This window comes from Schistocerca serialis, chromosome 7, assembly GCF_023864345.2.
Source record: "Schistocerca serialis cubense isolate TAMUIC-IGC-003099 chromosome 7, iqSchSeri2.2, whole genome shotgun sequence".
Lineage (NCBI taxonomy): Eukaryota > Metazoa > Arthropoda > Insecta > Orthoptera > Acrididae > Schistocerca > Schistocerca serialis.
This window is the reverse complement of record NC_064644.1, coordinates 518,612,861-518,618,807: the sequence shown is the minus strand read 5'-3', so window position 1 is coordinate 518,618,807 and position 5,947 is coordinate 518,612,861.

The following is a 5,947-nucleotide window of genomic DNA, read 5'->3' as shown; positions in this document are numbered from 1 at the left end:
GAGCAGGCGCCAAACTGCAACAACTAGCGCGCATCCACCACTTCGAAACATGGGGTCCAGTCGAGCCCACACATTTTCCAAAAAATGGAGGCAAGCCCGGCGTGTTAGACATTCGCTAGGAGGATCGCAGGGTTTGTGGCCGGAAGGACAATCAACAGAATGTCCTCCGACCACAACCCAGTGATTCTAGAAGTCGATGTGGGAGAATCGGTAGCACTCCCACGGTACCAGACGTCTTACAAACGTACAGGCTGGGAGTGATAGCCAGCTGGTGTGGCCGTACGGTTTTAGGCGCTTCAGTCTGGAACCGCGTGACCGCTACGGTCGCAGGTTCGAATCCTGCCTTGGGCAGGGATGTGTGTGATGTCCTTCGGTTAGTTAGGTAAAAGTAGTTCTAAGCTCTAGGGGACTGATGACCACAGATGTTAAGTCCCATAGCGCTCGGAGCCATTTGAATCATTTTTTGGGAGCTATACCGAGAAACTGTCCCCTACTGCCGAAACAGTAGAACAAGCGCTACAAGACTTAACAGGCACTATCTTGCAGGCAGCGGAAGAGGCCACCCCGCCACAAAGGGATGGCCCACCGCCGCAAATACAGCTCGCAGAACACTTGCTAGCTCAAATTGGACATAAGAACAGAGTGGCAAAAGAGACAAAGATCACCAGAAATCAGGCCACCCGGAGGCTGCTCAATCGTCTACAGAGAGAACTGAAGGTAGCGCTCAATGAGCACAGAAACTAGCAATGGCAAAACCGCCTCACAGCTCTCAAGGTAGACGATCATACACTATGGCAACCAACCAAACAGTTCACAAAAAGACGCGCTAGGATGCCGCCACTGCATGGCGAGTGGTGTCTGGTCAACAGCCATGCTGGGAAGGCCAACGCCCTCTCCGACTCCTTCGAGAAGCAGTTTCAAGCGACAGAACCCCAGAATGAAGAGCATGAAGAGGTAGTCAGTCGTCAACTGGCTGTCTTCCTCAATTCTGAGAAGGACCCTGAGGACGAACCCATACTTTTTGCCGTTGAGTAATTAGGTCCCTCCCTACAAAAAAGGCTCCAGGACACGACAGTGTCACCAATCAGTTAGTCAAAAATCTCCCACCCACAGCGATCACACACCTCGCGAACGTCCTCAACGAGATTACTCGTTCCCGCGAGTTCCCAGCTTACTGGAAACATGCGGAAGTGGTCACGATACGCAAACCAGGGAAAGACTCTCTATTCCCGCAGCACTACAGGGCGATTAGCCTCTTGCCAACTCTCAGAAAGATCTATGAGCGCCTCCTGCTAAGACCCATACAAGAACATATTACCAGAGAACAAATTCTGCCGGATTTCCGATTCGGGGTCCGGCAGAACCACTCTGCCCCACAACAGGTCCTGAGAGTGGTTGAAGCAGCCACAGAGGGGTTCAACCACAGAGGCTACTGCGGGATAGTGCTACTAGACGTAGCCAAAATCTGTGACTCAGTGTGGCATAGAGGGCAACTCTACAAGTTGTACACACAAGGGTTTCCCGGGAGTATAGTTCAGCTGATCAAAAGCTATCTCACGAATAGAACTTTCTCCGTCAAAGTACAGACTGCCACCTCCACCAAAAGGCGTATTCGTGCTGGGGTGCCACAGGAATCGGTCCTGGGGCCCGTCTTGTACAGTCTGTACACTGTGGACACACCAACGGCCCCCCTGGTGCACACTGCACAGTATGCAGACGACACAACCTTCTACACGAGAAATGCGAACAAGGACCTGGTCATTCGTAGGCTACAAAGGGTTTTAGATGACACAGAAACTTGGGCCCGTCACTGGTGCATCACCACCAACTCTGAAAAGATGCAGGCTATGCTGATTACCCACAGGCTCGGAAGGCGCGAACCTCCTCAGCGTCCCCCCCTCCACCCTCACCTAAACGGAACCCAACTCCCCTGGCGCAGAACCACCAAGTACCTTGGCATAACCTTCGACTCGCGTCTTACGTGGAAACCCCACATAGACGAGGTCCACAGGAAGGTCTGCGCCAGAATGTCCATCCTATACCGAATCCTGAACTCAACCAGCTCCCTTCCCTGCCCAGTAGGAGTAAATGTGTACCAGGCCCTGATCCGGCCAGTAATGGAATATGCGGGCCCTGTCTGGGGTACGCAGCAAAGCAGCACCTGGACAAACTCCAGAGGCTGCAGAACCGCGCCCTCAGGAGGGCATTGCATTTACCTCTTGGATTCCCCATAGATGATCTGCACGCCGCAGCTGAAATCCCACTCCTGAGAGAGCGTTTCCAAGATCTGGCAAAGGCCTTCTATGAGGGTTCTTCCAGATCAGGAAACGCCCTCATCCACTCCCTAGGTCGGTATGACATGTCCCGCAACAAGCACAAGCGCCCCATGACGATCTTTGACGATTAAGTCGAAGAGAAAATCCCAATATCCAATCCCTAGTCCTGCTCCTTCCCATATAACACCAAACATCTAGCCAACCTCAGACAAGTACCAGACACAAATAGAACAGTCATCACGTTTCACAGACACAAAAAAAACTACAGATATAATCACACACAGACGTACACAGGGGAGTAAAATCCGAAAGGCTACAAACTTCCCCTCACACCTCCCCAAACAGGGGAAAGTAATAGATGAGAGCAGCAGCAGCATCCCGACACTTTGCCAGAAGATGATGGGTACGAAACTCATTGAAACGTTGCGACAAGACGACGCCACCACTCGGCTGATAGCCCGGGAGGAATTCATCAGTGGAATACGACGAGAAAGACTGCAATAATTGCATAGAACCTGTTATTGCTTAGCCATCACCAAGTCATGTTACACCAATGAATAATATTCACCTGATACTTGCTTTGCACTCTTACCTGGTTACACACTTAAACCATGAGACAAATGACACAGATATATTGACATTAAAATAGTAAATTACATCGATATTACTTGTGAGTCAAGTAATATACTTTTGCTGTTGGTCACCAAAATTATTAGAAGACATGTCAGACGTTACATCAAGGACTGGTGAACTTAATGATGACATACACTGTATATAGTAGATATTGATCCAATCGTTAACTGTAAACAGGTTATACACATTAACATGTATGTTAGTCAACCCAGTGATTATGACTGAGAGGTACCATAGGTTGTTCAGTGGAACTATTAATTTGAGCTTTTAAACCATGCCATGTCTCTGTGAGAAGAACTGTAAAAACTCTTTAAACATGTTACTTCATTATGCAGAACTATAAGTCAAGACAATCCATATGATAAAGAGTGTTTTTACCCACGAACAGCGAATGTATTAGTTTTTCTTTCATGTTTCACTTGCACATTTTCAGAGTCATAACTATTGCTTTCATTTGCTGTCACAGATTGGCCTGTACACCCTTTTAGAAACACTTCTTAACAGATCATTCTTTATGTGCACCATCAGTGATGTTGTAACTAGTATCTGTTTGTAACTTGATGATATCATCAGTGATATTGTAATTAGTATCTATTTGTAACTTGATGATATTTCTCAAATGGAATTATGATTTATGAAATCATCTTGAGATGCACCACCAGTGATGTTGCAACTTGTACATTTATGTAATTTACAGTATATTATTATGAGTGGTAAAATATGAAAATAAGTATGTTTTTTGTATGAGACTGTAAACGTATGGTGTCACAATTATGGCACTAATGTACCTATGTGTACTTGAATTTGTTTACACAGTGACATATGGGTACTTTTCTATATATATACAGGGTGAGTCACCTAACATTACCGGTGGATATATTTCGTAAACCACATCAAATACTGACGAATCGATTCCACAGACCGAACGTGAAGAGAGGGGCTACTGTAAATGGTTAATGGAAACCATAAAAAAATGCACGGAAGTATGTTTTTTAACACAAACCTACGTTTTTTTAAATGGAACACTGTTAGTTTTGTTAGCACATCTGAACATATAAACAAATACGTAATCAGTGCAGTTTGTTGCACTGTAAAATGTTAATTACATCCGGAGATATTGTAACCTGAAGTTAACGCTTGAGTACCACTCCTCCGCTGTTCGATCGTGTGTATCGGAGAGCACCGAATTACGTAGGGATCCAAAGGGAACGGTGATGGACTTTAGGTACAGAAGAGACTGGAACAGCACATTACGTCCACATGCTAACACCTTTTTATTGGTCTTTTTCACTGACGCACATGTACATTACCATGAGGGGTGAGGTACACGTACACACGTGGTTTCCGTTTACGTAGTGGAATAGAGTGTGTCCCGACATGTCAGGCCAATAGATCTTCAATGTGGTGGCCATCATTTGCTGCACACAATTGCAATCTCTGGCGTAATGAATGTCGTACGCGCCGCAGTACATCTGGTGTAATGTCGCCGCAGGCTGCCACAATACGTTGTTTCATATCTTCTGGGGTTGTAGGCACATCACGGTACACATTCTTCTTTAACGTACCCCACTGAAAGAAGTCCAGAGGTGTAAGATCAGGAGAACGGGCTGGCCAATTTATGCGTCCTCCACATCCTATGAAACGCCCGTCGAACATCCTGTCAAAGGCCAGCCTAGTGTTAATTGCGGAATGTGCAGGTGCACCATCATGCTGATACCACATACGTCGACGCGTTTCCAGTGGGACATTTTCGAGCAACGTTGGCAGATCATTCTGTAGAAACGCGATGTATGTTGCAGCTGTTTGGGCCCTTGCAATGAAGTGAGGACCAATGAGGTGGTCGCCAATGATTCCGCACCATACATTTACAGTCCACGGTCGCTGTCGCTCTACCTGTCAGAGCCAGCGAAGATTGTCCACGAACCAGTAATGCATGTTCCGTAGTTTCACTGCCCCGTGGTTTGTGAAACCCTCTTCATCGGTAAACAGGTAGAACTGCAACGCATTCTCTGTTAATACCCATTGACAGAATTGCACTCGATGATTAAAGTCATCACCATGTAATTGCTGATGTAGCCACACATGGAACGGGTGAAAGCGATGACGATGCAGTATGTGCATGACACTACTTTGACTCAGTCGACCGGCTCTCGCAATTTCCCGTGTACTCATGTGTGGGTTCATGGCAACAGCAACTAACATACCAACTGCACCCGCTTCTCCTTTGACGGGCCTGTTACAGACCCGTTTGCGTGCTGCGACCATACCTGTTGCATACAGTTGGCGGTAGATGTTTTGCAATGTGCGGCACGTTGGATGCTCTCTGTCCGGGTACCGTTCTGCATACACCCTGCAGGCTTCAGCTGCATTTCGTCGACACTCGGCATAGATGAGTATCTTCTCCGCCTTTTCAGAGTTCGAATACACCATGGTCACAGTTCCTAAAACACTACACTATCACAGACGTCTGGTAACACAGTGTACTACTGTTGGTCTGCGTGCGGAGACGAATGCAGAATAACAATAGCCGCAAGCGCTACATGCGGACACTGCGACAGCTAGACCAAACCACTACAGTGCACTACAGCCACACTCGTAAAAACGGTCGTCATCGTAAACATGTCCCTGCAGATGTTGCTCGCCGACCGTAGCCCGTGTTTGTTACAACACGCAACTGAACGTCGGAGGTTTCAAGCGTCAACTTTAGGTTACAATCTCCGGATGTAATTGACATTTTACAGTGCAACAAACGGCACTGATTACGTATTTATTTATATGTCCAGATGTGCTAACAAAACTAACGTGATTCCATTTAAAAAACGTAGGTTTCTGTTAAAAAACATATTTCCGTGCATTTTTGTATGGTTTGTATTAAACAATTACACTAGCCCCTCTCCTCACGTTCGGTCTGTGGAATCGGTTCGTCAGTATTTGATGTGGTTTACGAAATATATCCAGCGGTAACGTTAGGTGACTCACCCATATATAGCCACTATATGTTTCGGTAAATTATAGACACAGTAAAATGCAAGTGTTAT